Source organism: Chlorocebus sabaeus, chromosome 25 (assembly GCF_047675955.1).
Source record: "Chlorocebus sabaeus isolate Y175 chromosome 25, mChlSab1.0.hap1, whole genome shotgun sequence".
NCBI lineage: Eukaryota > Metazoa > Chordata > Mammalia > Primates > Cercopithecidae > Chlorocebus > Chlorocebus sabaeus.
Window position 1 is genome coordinate 78,074,609 of NC_132928.1, and position 15,447 is coordinate 78,090,055.

Consider the following 15,447-nt stretch of genomic DNA (forward strand, 5'->3'; position numbering starts at 1 on the left):
GACCTCCTTTTCCTTTTCTCAAGAGCCAGAAGGAGTATAAAATTGGGAATCCGGCCCCGTGCGGTGGCTCACGCCTGTAATCCCAGCACTTTGGGAGGCCAAGGCAGGTGGAGCATGAGGTCAGGAGTTTGAGACCAGCCTGACCAACATGGTGAAACCCCGTCTCTACTAAAAATACAAACATTAGCGGGGCATGGTGTGGGCGCCTCTAATCCTAGCTACTAGGGAGGCTGAGGTAGGAGAATTGCTTGAACCCAAGAGGCGGACACTGCAGAGCGAGACTCCATCTCAAAAAAAAAAAAAAAAAAAAAAAAAAAATGGGACTCTATGGCAAAGTGAAGGGATCCTGTACTGAGAAAACATCACTTAATTCAGGAGCTTAAGGAGTTTTGTTTTGTTTTGTTTTGTTTTATTTTAGATCCTCTCAATTTGTACTGGACTTTGGAAATCTGAAAGAAGATTTATTCTTCTGTTATTACCTTTATTGTCTAGATCGGGGTTGGCAAGTTTTTCTGTAAAGGGCCAGATAGAAAATATTTTAGGCTTTAGTAAATATTTTACAGTACCTGTCACAACTACTCAACTGCACTGTTGTGGTATAAAAGCAGCCACGGACAATATGCCACGAATAAGCAAGGCTGTGTTTCCTAATACAACTTTGTATTACAAAATGGAGCAGCTGGCCATGTTTGGCTGGCAGACTGAGGTTGGCTAGCCCCTGCTGTATACTCACGTAATATATAGATAGTGATTTATTCTGTGAGCTTTTCTTTCTGTCTCTAACCATGTGTGGTCACCAGCCAGTCACACAATATTTATGGAATTTTTCTATGAAGAATATAGAGCCTTTTCTTGTTCTTGTGTAGCTGACTGTGGAAAGGGGCTACTGGGTGAACAGACACAGCGAGCGGTACAGTAGTTGATAAAGGGTGATAGAGGAGTTTTGAGGTTTTGAGTGGTCAAGTATGCCCAGAACCTGGAGGCGGAGGGACAGAAGGACATCTTAACAAACGGTGCTGTGGCCAGGGGTGGTAGCTCACACCTGTAATCCCAACACTCTAGGAGGCCAAGGGGTGGATCACTTGAGGTCAGGAGTTTGAGACCAGCCTGGCCAACATGGTGAAACCTTGTCTGTACTAAAAATACAAAAATTAGCTGGGTGCAGTTGTGTGTGCTGAGGCAGGAGAATTGCTTGAATCCGGGAGGAAGAGGTTGCAGTGAGCTGAGACTGTACCACTGCACTCCAGCCTGGGTGACAGAGCAAGACTCCATCTCAAAAAAAAAAAAAAAAAAAAAAAAAAAAAAACCGAAAGAAAAGAAAAAAGAAAAGAGAAATGCTGCCTGGGACTCAGAGGCATTTGTGAAGACTTCTGGAAGAAGCGTTTAAGAAGTGAACCCTATCTCGGGGAGCCGCTGGAGGGCGTTCGGTGGAGGAGTATAATGTGGTCAGTTGCATGTTTCAGAGAGAGCATTCTGGGTGTTAGCGGAGTGTGGACGGAGAGGTGTGCTGTGTTTGTGGTTAGGATGCTGGAAGACTCTGAGGAAACTGTTGCAGCAATCCAGGAGAGACAGAATGCCTTTAAGAAGCTATGAAGGAGTTAGGTAGTAGAAAGTTCTTTTATTTTTAAAAAGTATTACATGTGGGCGGGGCACGGTGGCTCATGGCTGTAATCCCAGCACTTTGGGAGGCTGAGGCAGGCAGATCACTTGAGGTCAGCAGTTTAAGACCAGCCTGGCCCAGTGGGTGAAACACCATCTCTACTAAAAAAAAAAAAAAAAAAAAAAAAAAAATACAAAAATTAGTCAGGCATGGTGACGCATGCCTGTAGTCCCAGCTACTTGGGAGGCTGAGGCAAGAGAATCGCTTGAACCCGGGAGCTGGCAGTTCCAGTGAGCCAAGATTGTGTCACTGCACTTCAGCCTGGGCAAGAGAGTGAGACTCTGTCTCAAAAACAAACAAACAAAAAATCACATATGGTCACACAATTTTTTTTCCCCCTTTTAAAAGACTTCCAAGTATCCAGGGAGTTGTACTAGTGCAAGAATCAGAGCTTTTCCTTTAACAAATCATACATCTTAATTTTCTTTTCATAATACCATAATAGTTAATTAATAAAATAATCTTATTTGTATTTGGGAAAGAAATTTGGGATAAAAAAAGGCAGATTCTAATTATGCTTGGATTAATATTGTTACTTCTACTAATCTCAAACTCTTAAGAGTCAGAATCCCTCGGCGGGCTTGTTAAAACACAAATTGCTGGCCCCACCACCGAGTTTCTGACTCAGCTGGTCTGAGTTAGGATCAGACCATTTGCATTTCTAACAACTTCCCAGGTGATGCCCATGATGCCGGTTGCATTTCTAACAACTTCCCAGGTGATGCCCATGATGCTGGTCTGGTCCGCGGACCACACTTTAAGAAGCACTGCCTCAGAGGGTAGACGTGAGAAGCCTTGGGGATTTGGTTGCTCGTATAAAGGTAAGGGAGCGGGCAGAGACAAGCAGGATGTCCAGGTTTCTGGTCTGAGCACTAGGGTACAGGGTGACGCAATTCGCTCTGTGTGTAAAATTCACAATGAGGAGCAGGTTGCGGGGATGATTCATTCAATTAAAATCCTACTGAATTTGAGGGTACCTCTTTAAATATATACAAAAAGGCAATTAGTTATTTGTATCTGAGGTCAGGAGAGAGAGCGTAGGAGGAGAGAGATTGATGAATCGTCAGTGTGTAGATGATACTTGAAGCTGTTATGCTCTGGAAAGTGCCTGTAGAGTGGGAAGCAAGAAGAGACTGACATATAGATAAATACTTACCCAATTAGGGGGAAAAAGATACAAGGAAAATGATAAAGAGAAAAAAACAAGATAGTTTTTAAAAAGGAAGAAGGAGTGTTAAGTGATACTCAAGAGATCAAGATTAAGACTGAAAACTATTGATAATGCCCTTGTAGAGAGGAATTTGGAGCGCTGAGAGCACTGCCCAGATTTCAGCAGGTTGAGGTTTGGAGACGGGTGTAGGGTGTGGTGGGAAGATGGGAGGTGAAGTCAGTCCAAGTGTGTGATTAGCTCAAGAGCTCCTGTGCCAGCTCACTTGGGCTTTTTGACCAGGTAGGTGCATCGGAAGGTTAGTGAGGGTGGGAATTGAAGATACCAGCCTAAAGCGGTGGTTTAAAGAGTAGGCTACGAAGTCAGAAGACCAGAGGGGGTGAATGGCAGAAAGGAGGGCAGCCAAGATTCTCAAGGTCTGCAGGCTAAGGGGGTTCAGATAGGATGCCTACAGGTATTATTGGGTAGATAACTTGGTTTTAGTTGGTAAACTGCTAGAGGGTGTGGCCTGGTGCGTGGTCTGCTGGCTAAGATTGCGTGAAGGTGAGTGCTTGCGTTGGCGTACTCTCTCTTTCTTCCTCTGGATGTGAATGATTTGCTAATCGTGGTTCCCATTCCAGTATGTAACCAGTTTTCAGGTCATTGTCAGTTTTTTTGTATTGGTGCTTAAAAAAGCAAAACAAAACAAAACTGTTTTCAGTATTTAAAAACACATTAAGCTTTCTATGTACCAGGCTCTGTTTTAAGCACTTTACAATTATTAACTGTATTAATCTTCATTACAAGCCTGGTGAGATAGTTTTTATTTTCCTTTTGCAGAATGCACTGAAGCACAAGAAAATTATGTTCATTTTCTTCCTTGCTTTGAAGTTCCATTATCAGCACAAAACCTTCAACTGCATTTTTGCATTTCTGGCTATCTCTGACCCTAACTTGCTGCAACACAGATCCATGCAGGTTGAAACACAAAGCTGTTTTCTCCTGTGGGTATATAGTGTGTAAAATGACTGGTGGGGCCTGCTGTTTTCCTGGGAGTGACTTCTCTTTCTGTGCTTTGTATTTTTAATTCATGCTATTTACAGGATTTTATATGTAGAACAGCTGATGTCCAGGTTAAATGCTGTGGATGGGGGGGAGTCTCTTCCATTTAGCAGCAGTTTTCGATTTATGGTATTCCCTGATTCCCACTATCAAACATAGCCTATCCCAGGATGTGGGAAGAATTTTCCTGTTTTAATTATTTCAAGCCATGTGTCTGCACAGTGTACATATTTGACTAATTTGCTGTTTTATGAGGGAATAATAAAAATATCAAAACTGAAGAAGACCTTAGCAAGTATTTAATATAGCCCAGTTCTCTTAAATTGGCAAGCGAGGATATTGGAGCTCAAAAGGTAAAGCGACTTTTCTGTCCAAAATAGATTTGACAGAGCCAGGATCTTAGTCTCCTGCTGTTTAGGGCAATTTGCTTTTTCCCCACGCCACACTTCCTTCTATTAGAAAAGGAAATTTTTTTTTTTTTTTTTTTTTTTTGAGACGGAGTCTTGCTCTGTATCCCGGGCTGGACTGCAGTGGCCGGATCTCAGCTCACTGCAAGCTCCGCCTCCCGGGTTTACGCCATTCTCCTGCCTCAGCCTCCCGAGTAGCTGGGACTACAGGCGCCCGCCACCTCGCCCGGCTAGTTTTTTTTGTATTTTTAGTAGAGACGGGGTTTCACCGTGTTAGCCAGGATGGTCTCGATCTCCTGACCTCGTGATCCGCCCGTCTCGGCCTCCCAAAGTGCTGGGATTACAGGCTTGAGCCACCGCGCCCGGCCGGAAATTTTTTTTTCATTTGAAACAGAGTCTAACTTTCCTCATATTATTGGTAGCTAATGGCCCTGTGCATTCATTAAATGTAGTTGGGTAACAAGTATTTCTTTAATAAACTAATTACCTCACTTCTGGGTCAGGTCAATGTGTTATGAAGGTGTTATGTGTTATGAAGAATCCTGGACATTTTTAGATTTTACTTTTAAGAAAATACTAGGCATTCAAAGGGATGCTTTTAAGAAAATACTAGGGATTCAAACATGGAAGACAGCCTAAGACAAGAGTGGAGCTTAGCATGATAATCTGCATGAGAAATCTGCATGAAAAATAACAGACGACGGTATTTTATTTGTTTGTTTGTTTGTTTATTTATTTATTTTTGAGATGGAGTCTCGCTCCATCCGGGCTGGAGTGCAAAGGCACGATCCTGCAAACTCCTCCCCCTGCAAACTCCACCCCAGGGTTCTAGTGATTCTCCTACCTCAGCCTCCTGAGTAGCTGAGATTACAGGTGCCCGCCACCACACGCAGCTACTTTTTTTGTATTTTTAGTAGAGACGAGGTTTCACCATGTTGGCCAGGATGGTCTTGAACTCCTGACCTCAGATAATCCACCCTCCATGGCCTCCCGAAGTGCTGGGATTACATGCGTGAGCCACGACGCCCAGCCATGTACTTTAAATACCATGGTGAAATGAGAACTTTGAAAAGAAGAGTTTTAAGTGTCTCCTGTGTTTGCATTTTGTGCAGTGAAATGAAGGGGACAGGATAGTTGCTGAGACTGGATTTCACTGTCTCCTCTTAGGACAGGAGAGAATGTGTCTATGTGGCAGGTTGGGCAGGGCTCACATGGGGCTTCTGAGGGAAGTCCTCAGAAGTTGGGTGGTTGAGTTGGGACATTTGGCCTGAGGGAACCAGATGCTCAAAGCCACAATTTCTAAGGCAATTTAGACTTAGTTCCCATGATGCTTTGTGTGGAAAAACTTGGCAACACTGATTTATTTGGAAGTAGCTACATGAGACGAGGACAGTTTTGATCACAGACTGATGGGATGTGCTTTGGGTGCAGATCAGAAATATATCAGAATCTCCCTGTAGCTTTGAAGTTGCAAGAGGGCTGTGTTTAAGCCTGTAGGTAGGAGTACGGTGGCTTCATTGTCATCACTGTTTTCTGATATTGAGCTGCTCATGGTCCTAGTTAGGCTGTACTGAGGCTCCTTCGGACCCAGTCAGGAGCATGAAAAGAGGGTGTCTTTGAAAAAAACAAAGCTGCTAGTGCGAAGCCAAAATATAGCTGAGATTAAAGACTATCACGAACTGAGCTATTTTGAATCTGAAAGTTACCTCATGTTTTGGTAAATATTAATTGTATTTTGATTATATTTACTGAAGACGGATGGACAAGAGGACTTCTGAGCCATGGTCCCAGGGTCATGGGACAAGTGGAGAAAACCTTTTCTTATTTATTTATTTATTTATTTTTATTTTTATTTTGGCGGGGGGCGGATAAAGGTCTTTATTGAACAACCTTATCTCAGTAACAAAAGAGCAGGAGGCAACAATTCCCCCAGAAGTCTGCAGCCGTGTCCACCCTTGGCAGCAGGATGCATGGCCCACTGATACGTCAGCTGCAGTTCAGAGCCCCTGGTGGTCACTTAAAGATCATAATTGGGGTTCTTCCGAAGGATAACAAAACCTTCCAGAATGGGGTAACAGGAAGAAATTCCTCAGTGGCCAATTCTGCCCGTTCCCCAACAACACTGGGGGTGTATGTGTCTGGATCCCTGTGATGGTCTTGGGCTTGCCAGCCTGGCCCACCACATGCACTGCCTGGTCCACACAGACAGACACTGGCAACGGCCACAAGTCCTCCTCAAACGTAACCAGCATTCGGGTCTGCATGGCAGCCACCAGCCCATACAATACATAGTGTGATTTGCCCAGAATAATGTTTCAAACATCCAGGCAAGAGACAAGCACAGTGAACAGCCCAGCCACGGCCACTGGACTCATAAGCTGCCGGTCACTGTGGTAGGGGCAGAGGGTAAGTGTACCCTTCCCTAAATGTGTCAGGCCTTGTGCCAAGCGCATCATGAAGAGGTGGTTGGGGTCCTTGGCATGATATTGAGCTAACTGGTGCAACATTACAACCAGATGGGCATTATTGGTACCACTGCCCACCATGCCCATGGCAAAAATGGACTTATAGGAAACTTCTGGATCAGCATCATGAGAGAATTTGCTTAGAGTATCCAGAATGTTGAGTCGTGGATTTGAAACGGAGATGAGGGCCAGTGCTTAAGGTACAGCCCTCCGGAGTGTAGGTTCCCCATATCTCAGCAAGTGGCCGGAGATTCGTAGTGCCATCTCTGCACCAGTCTCCCCCATAGCAATAAGGGCAATCCCCAGAACAGCCACTCCCTGATGCGCTCCCATGTTTCTTTCCCAGAAAGAAAGCAGGAGTTTCCTTTTTGTCCTTGTCCTTCTTTTCCTTCTTGTCTTTGTCTTTCTCCTCCTTTTTGGAGTCAACGTGTTCACTACAAATGTGGAGCAGCTGCTGCACCTTCAGCACATTCCCAGAGCCTGCATATGCACACACATCCGCCAGTGCGTCAGCAAAACTGCGGAATGGCTCTGACGCGACCTCCAGTTCAGCCAGGATTGCCTCGATGGCCTCACCCTTCCCCAGGTGATTGAGACCCAGTCCAAGAGGAAGCCAACGAGTGTAAGTGTTCTTGAGCTCAGTCTCTGACTTCTCCATGATGGTCTGAAGGATAGTGGAAATTGCATCTCCATTGCAGGACCCCACTGCCATCATTCCAGAGACTAGAGCTGTCCCACCTGCCACCTCCATGCTGGACTTTGAATCTCCCATCACAGGCAGCAGCAGTGTTAGGACATCTTCACGATTTGAGCCAGCATAGGCCAAGCCTAGCCCATAGATGGAACTACGTCTCATGGTGTTGCTTTGTGGAGAACATAGTCTGAGAGCAGTCCCAGAGCAGGGTCACACTCATTCCGGACCCCTGAGTTCACTGTGCCACAGGCAAGAAGAGCTCCTGACTTAATGTAGCCCTCACAGGAGTACAGGTACTTGTCAGTCTGGGTGAAGCCGCTATCCACATCCCACAGCAGAATCATCCCCAGAGATGCAGCCGCACTCGATGTTCCGTGGTCCTTGTTCTTGTAAAGCCATTTGTTGCCATCATCTGTTAGCAGCTTGTCTTGGCCAAAAGCTGCATTCACAGAGCCATTCACAAAAGAGGAGGCCAGGTTCATGCGGGCAGAGTCCACCTGAGAGCCACTACCCCCAAACCTGGTGTTCTCTAAGTGGGTTTTGCAGATGTCATCAGGCACCTTGGGCTCCATGATGTCCGGTTCCTGAGCTAAGGCCAAGAAGTTGCTGTTGAGCGGTACACTGGACACGATCTCTGCCAGGTGCTCATACTCCTCGACATCTTCCCTCAACTCCAGGAACAACCCGTGCCGGCCTAGCATGAATGCCATCTGTTTCTGTATACCACATCCTTGCAGGACGTGAAGATGTCTTCTACCATCTCCATGTCATTGAGCATCAAGGCCAATCTCAGGACTTCAGGGAAGCAGCTAAACGTTCAGAACACACCCAGGGCACAACGCAGTAGGGCTGAGTTCTCAGATTCAGGCACGTAATTCACACAACTGGTGAGATAAAGGCAGACCTTTGTGTATGCATTCTCATCGATGTCCTTCTCCAGCATGTCTACCTGCTCAATTTCCATCAGCAGGTTGCAGGCCTCATGCTCTGTATTGTGGGCCATGTCGTAGGGGATGATTTCCTTCACCGGAGTGAGCAGTGGCTCCTGCTGGACCTTCTCTGCATCATCCAGCTCCTGCCACTCCTTAGCCACTTCTCCTGCCAGATGCCTGACATACTCATGACCCCATGATGCCAACTCCTTCTGGGAGCCTACTGGCTGATACTTGAGGCACTCACGCTCCCCACTCACGGCCATGGCCAAAACAGAGATGATAGCAGCAGCAAAATGCTTATTCTCCCCAGGGGCCATGTTCTCAAAGATTTCCTTCAGTTTGCCATAGTGTGGATGCAGACATTGAGAGGCTTGGGCACTGAAGTCATAGAAGTTGTAGAAGAACGAATCTGTGTTCACAATTCCTCTAGCACTGGTCGATACAGGGATGTGTTCTTCTCCCCCAGTCATTCCACGAGCATCTCCAGTTCATCTCGAAGCTGTTTATCCTCCTCAGACAGCTCCTGTTTTTTGTCCTTGTCCCCAGCATCCTGCCACTCCTTGCCGCTTGACTTCTTGTCGGCACCGCCGGGCGGCCGCCGCTGGGGGATGCACTGGCATCTTGTCCCGGTCTCCCTCCTCCACCTCTGCTGCCACTGCCCTTTATGTTTTAATTTTCATGGGTACATCATAGTGTGTGTGTGTGTGTGTATATATATGTATGTGTATATATGTATATATGTGTATATATATGTATGTGTATATATATATGGGAAAAACTTTTTCTTTAGTATTGTATTTGAAATGTACCTAATGTTTTTACTACAGTAAGGCAGTTTTTCTTTATCTTTATCTTTTTTTTTTTTTTTTGAGACAGGGTCTGGCTCTGTGACCCAGACTGGAGTGTAGTGGTACAATTATATGACACTGCGGCTTCAGACTGTTGAGTAGCGAGGACCACAGGCATGTACCACCACACTCTGCTAATTTTTATATATTTTGTAGAGACAGGTTCTGGCTGTGTTGCGCAGGCTGGTCTTGAACTCCTGGCCTCAAGTGATCCTCCTGCCTCAGCCTCCCAAAGTGCTGGAATCACAGGTGTGAGTGAGGGCGCTGGGACAATGAGGCAATTTTCATATTCAAAATAGATGGCAGCTGAAGCCAGGCCACGGGTCAAGGCAGAAATCTTGCGTTATGAGCCTTAGAAAGCTATAACATTTGACACAATCCCCTGCAGACGGGGTGCTCAGGAGATAGGTTTTGAGTTTCGTGCATCAATTAGCTGGTCTTTGAGGGTGACATCTGTTGGTACATATAATCACTCTTCTTCCCGGGTGTCAATTGTGTAACTGAAAGATGGGATCTACATATGCTACGTTCAAAATGATTTAAAAAAAATAGTATGGCCGGGTGCGGTGGCTCACACCTGTAATCCCTGCCCTTTGGGAGGCCAAGGCGGGCAGATCACGAGGTCAGGAGATGGAGACCATCCTGGCTAACATGGTGAAACCCCGTGTCTACTAATAAAATAATACAAAACATTAGCCGGGCTTGGTGGTAGGTGCCTGTAATCCCAGCTACTCGGGAGGCTGAGGCAGGAGAATTGCTTGAACCCAGGAGGCGGAGGTTGCAGTAAGCTGAGATCATGCCACTGCACTCCAGCCTGGGCAACAGACCGAGACTGTTTCAAAAAAAAAAAAAAAGTATGGCCAGATACAGTGACTCACACTGTAATCCCAGCACTTTGGGAGGCCAAGGTGGGCAGATCACTTGAGGTCAGGAGCTCAAGACCAGGCTAGCCAACATGGTGAAACCCCATCTCCATTAAAAATACAAAAAATTAGCCAGGCGTGGTGGCATGCAACTCTAGTCCCAGCTACTGGAGAGGCTGAGATGGGAGAATCGCTTGAACCCAGGAGGCGGATGTTGCAGTAAGCTGAGACTTTGTCTCAAAAAATAAAAATAAAACTAAATAGTATATAGTGAAGAGTAGAGTGCCTAATTTACTATGTAGTAAGAAAACATTCACTTTTCTTATAGGCTGTTTTGAGTTTATTTAGGAACTTGCCCCCAAATAAGTGAACACCAATCTAGTATCATTTTTGTACCATTTCACTTGACAGTTGTTATAGGGTCTGTTCTTTAAAATGGAATCTGGATAGAATGGGAATTTCAGACTCATTTTGGAGATAAGCTGTAAAGAACTAATGGAGGATGATGTTCTTCTCAGGGTAAGATGGAAGACAGGGCAATGAGACCCCATGGTGAATGCAGATTAATGAATCTAAGTGGGTCTGTTTGGTTTTTTCCAGTTTAGTTGACTGGCGTGGAGGAGCGAGTCATAGAAAATTGGGGCTTTTAATTTCTTGTTTCTTCATGCCATGACATTCAGTACTGACTGAGGGTCAAGTCCTGTGCTAAGTACTTAACATGATCACTTCAATTAATTGGTCTTAAATAACTCAGTTAATCTGACTTCCATTTTCTGATGTGAAAAGAGACTTAGGGTAACTTGCCCAGAGTCAATCATTTTGTAAGCAGCAGAAGATGGAATTCCAACCCACAAAGGCTGACTTTACATCTTGTGCCCTTTCTCCACCCTCCATAGCCAATCTGTTGGCCTTTTGTCTCTTTCTGTTGCCATCACTCTGGTCCAAGTCACCTTAGTGTTGAGCTTGGTCTCAAGCGATAGTCCCCTAATTAGTCTCCGTGGGTTCACTCTGCTCCCTTTGGTTCCTTCTCCACAAAAGAGTGATTTTTTTTTTTTCTTTTTAAAAGAGGATTTCTCTCTGTCACCCAGGCTGGAGTGCAATGGAGCAATCATAGCTCACTGCAGCCTCAAACTCCCGGACTCAAGTAATCCTCCCACCTGGGCCCCCCAGCGTGCTAGGAATACAGGTGTGAGCCATTGCACCTGGCCCTGATTTTTTAAAAACCAAGTCCAATCTTGTTGCACTTGGAGATGCTTTACCCTAGGGTGATACTGTAGCTCTTATCTGTGATCTACAGGGACCTCCCTTAGCTACCTCCTGGCTAGGTCGGCAGCTTCATCTTATGCTATTCTGTGTTACTGTGCTACCTGGCAATATTTCTAAAATGCAAATTCTTGGGCTCTGCTTCTGGAAAGTCTGATTGACTAGATCTGAGACTGGGCTCTGGGAATATGAATTTTTGATAAGCCACATTTGCGAAAGTCTTGCTCTAGAAAGTGTGTTCTGTGAATATTAGTTGCTACTTTGCCATGGAAGCTGCTCTTGTCTTTTATTTCACTCACCTTTGAATTCTCAAGAGTTACAATACAGCTCTGCTCATGAGAAGTGCTGTGCCAGAGCTAAGCCTTAATAACAAAACAGTTTCCCTGGATTGATCATTATGGCTTTGGTTATAACTTGGGTTATAATATATATAATATATATAAAATAACTTGGGTGGAAACTGGGTAGTCTCTTCTGTGTGTGTGTAATTGAGAAACTGCTCAGCCAAGAGAGACAGAGAGACACGTGGAGAGACACACGGAGAGACACAGAGACAGAGAGAGAGAGACAGAGACCAAGAGAGAGACAGAGACAGAGACACACACACAGAGAGAGAGAAAGAAAGAAAGAGAGGGAGAGAGAAAGAAAGAGAGGGAGAGAAAGAGAGAGAGAGAAGGAGAGAGAGAGAGACTGAGACTGAGTTTGTCTCCAGTTGGGGTTAACAGAATTTTCAGTGGAATTAACACCACTTTTTATTTCTTACAAGAACTTTCTCTATTTAACTTTTTCTCTATTTGAAAAAACTTGAGATGTAAAATGCAGATGTTCATGCCCAGATATGTTGCTGAATAAAAACTCTGTATATTGGCCAGGCACAGTGGCTCGTGCCTGTAATCCCCAGCACTTTGGGAGGCGGAGGCGGGTGGATCATGAGGTCAGGAGATCGAGACCATCCCGGCTAACACGGCGAAACCCCTAAAAATACAAAAACTAGCCAGGCGTGATGGTGGGCGCCTGTAGTCCCAGCTACTCGGGAGGCTGAGGCAGGAGAATGGCGTGAACCCGGGAGGCAGAGCTTGCAGTGAGCCGAGATCATGCCCCTGCACTCCAGTCTGGGGTACAGAGCGAGACTCCATCTTGAAAAAACAAAAAACAAAAAAATCTCTGTATATTAAATGTAATTTTATTCAATATATACTGTACCCATAAGCCTAAACCCCAGGGTTTTTCTTCCTTTTGCTTCTTCCTTTATATATTAACACGGTTTTTGAAATGTGCTTTTGAAATACGAGGGGTTGTAAAACATTGAACTTACAGAATGTGGAGAATAAAATAACCATTTTTGTACTTATCAAAGTTTCAAACAACCCTACAAAAATTTGGAAAACTTTTGCAAGAATCTTGTCTGTAAGGTTTATATTCTAGATTAAGAAGTTATTATGTAATGCACATACAGATATAGATAAAATTACTTTTCACAGATTAATTTTTACAGATATTTTTGTCTACCTTTATCACCAAGTATTTGATTTGTAAGTTATTTAGTTGCACCTCATATGTGTGCATAAAATGAACAAGGTACTATTTATGTCACATTATTTCAGTTCTTTGTTTTTGGTTAATTCTAGCATTTGTACTGCATTAAATTATTTTATTGCAGTGTTGATTTTTATTTTCCCCATTTGCACTGAAGAGAATGTTAGGTTGACATTTCTTCTTGGCATGACTCTAAGCTCAGCAAATATAGCAACCGAGGTGCTAAATTTCAGTCAAAAATAGAACTCCTCAGCCTCATTTTGGAAATTTCTTCTCATTCATGCACAGGGATTCTAGTGTCAAATTTTTAGCTCTGCCCTCTGCTGGTCATTTCAAATTATGCAGAAGAATTCTCAGAATAGTGTTCATTTCCAAATGGAAGGAGTTTCAGGAAGGCGTCTTAAAATTTCACCACTGCAAAATATATTCCAGGATAATTAATTGTAATAGCTTTACATTTTAAAATTAAAAATTCTTTGAGGTAAATTTTTGAAATTAGAGAGGAGTGAAATCTTTATAGATTTTTCAAGAAAATAGCATTTGTGTTTTTTTTTCCCCCAAGTACAGGTGAAAACAAATACGGTTACAGTAAAGGTAACAATAACATTAGAGAAAACAATCTGATATGTATAAATGCTAATGTTGATTAAGTATTTTTTGTCCTCTTCTGATATAGCACTTACTCCATTAAAATCTCTTGATAGGTTAAAATAACACAACTTCCTTTTCAGATAAAATGGATTTTTAATTAAGTTGTATTTGCTAAAGGGTTATATGCTCCTTTAGCTAAATGATTAACCATTATTGAAATATGTTTTCACTTTTAAGGATGTGAACAAAAATTTTGTACAGAAGCTTATATCAAGATACAAAGATCATGGTTGCTTATAGATATAGCAATCCTTCTTCCAGCCATTAAGCAATCCTTCAGCCAGCCATCAGACATAGTCAACAAATAACTTGGGTGGAAACTGGGTAGTCTCTTCTGTGTACAGAAGGAAAATGATTATGGATGAAACAAGACATCAGTCCATCCCATGCGCTCATTAATTATGAACAAGAAGCAATGCCTGTAAGCATGAGGAAAGTTTTTACAACGTGAGACCAAGAAAAACAGGGAAGGTATATCTTGCTTACAACCTTGTTGGATCAAGGCTTTAAGGTCCAACTGACATTTAATAATAATTTGAGACTAAAATCCAGCTAAAGAGTACTGAGCTAGGTGATGAAAATTGGCTTCATTTCTCAACTCTTACCAACGGTGTGGCCTCACCAGTAACAATCAACTAAACCCTCTAATGACCCGTTTAATGCTAATAGTCGCCATTTTCTGAGCTGTTACTTTGCTGAGGGTTTTACACATGTCATTTGATCTTTAACACCCCTTGGACGTTTTGTCAGGCGTGTTTTTTATAAAGAGACTGGTCATAATAATTAGCAGAGAAGCTATTCAGATCTAGGTATGTTAAACTGTGAAATGCCTGCTCCTAACTGCTGTGCCTATTATGCAGAAGTCCCTAAATCTATTTTGGAATAATCATTACAGGCTATGCATCCACATGTATTAGCATTTCACAAGTATGTTCAAAGGCAAAGAGATTATGGGTTCTCACAGGAACCTTCCCTTTATCCATAGCTTCAGAAGATAAAAAATATGTAGTAGAACCTAAACCATCCTTCTATGGGACTATACATGGATATTATGCATAAATATCCTGATTTCTAAGTCCCAATTGTTGTGTTGATTTAAGGACATAGTCTTTAGAAATGACTTGTTCAAATTCTCTACTTTATTCTCTTGAATTATATTTGGGACGAAGCACTGCACGTGAAGGCCGACCTTGTTTTTAAATGATGATAATAATAAGTGTAGCCATAATGGCTATATGGTCTACTAACGAGTGAGTCAATTCCCCTTCTAAGCACCAACAAGGCACCCGAGTCTATAAGTAGCAGAGCATGTCACAGATCTTCATCTCAGTTCCAGCTTGCTTCCTGTGCTATACGTGGTTGGTGACAGATCTTAAGGCTGAGCCCTTATTTTAGCTTTTCTTTCTGTGAAAAGAGACCCGACAGGCAGCTTTAATATATGTGCTACTTCTGCTTGGTATGTGTTTTCCTGGAGCACATTGTTCAGACCTCACCTTCAGCTAACACCTTTGGGAAAATGTAAGCTCCGGTGTGGGCAAAGTCTGGATTCTGAGAGACAGGAGTCTTAGAAAATTGTGAATGCAGTTCCGTACAGTGTTTCTTTTTGCTTAAGAAAATCTTTATGATAGGCATTTAGATGTTGCCCCGCTCAGCTTGAGACTTGCTATCTAATTTTAAGACTGAATCACTGAAAAGTGTAAGTCTGCCTCTGAAGGAGCAGAACTGTCTGTGTAGCAAAGCAGAGGAACCAATGGACTTTTTCTTTATTTCATTTTTTTGAGATAGGGTTTTGCTCTGTTGTCCAGACTAGAGTGCAGTGGTGCTATCATAGCTCACTGCAGCCACAAACTCCTAGGTTCAAACGATCCTCCCACCTTAACCTCCCTAGTAGCCGGGACTACAGATTTGTACCACCT

At 43.5% G+C, this 15,447-nt stretch overlaps 1 protein-coding gene and 1 pseudogene across 2 annotated transcripts in view; one reads left to right on the forward strand and one right to left on the reverse strand.

Moving 5' to 3' along the window:
- Window positions 1–15,447, forward strand: part of FMN2 (formin 2) — a 399,785-nt gene that overhangs the window by 46,439 nt on the left and 337,899 nt on the right. The window lies entirely within an intron of this gene.
- Window positions 4,365–9,142, reverse strand: LOC103230833 (26S proteasome non-ATPase regulatory subunit 2 pseudogene; annotated as a pseudogene).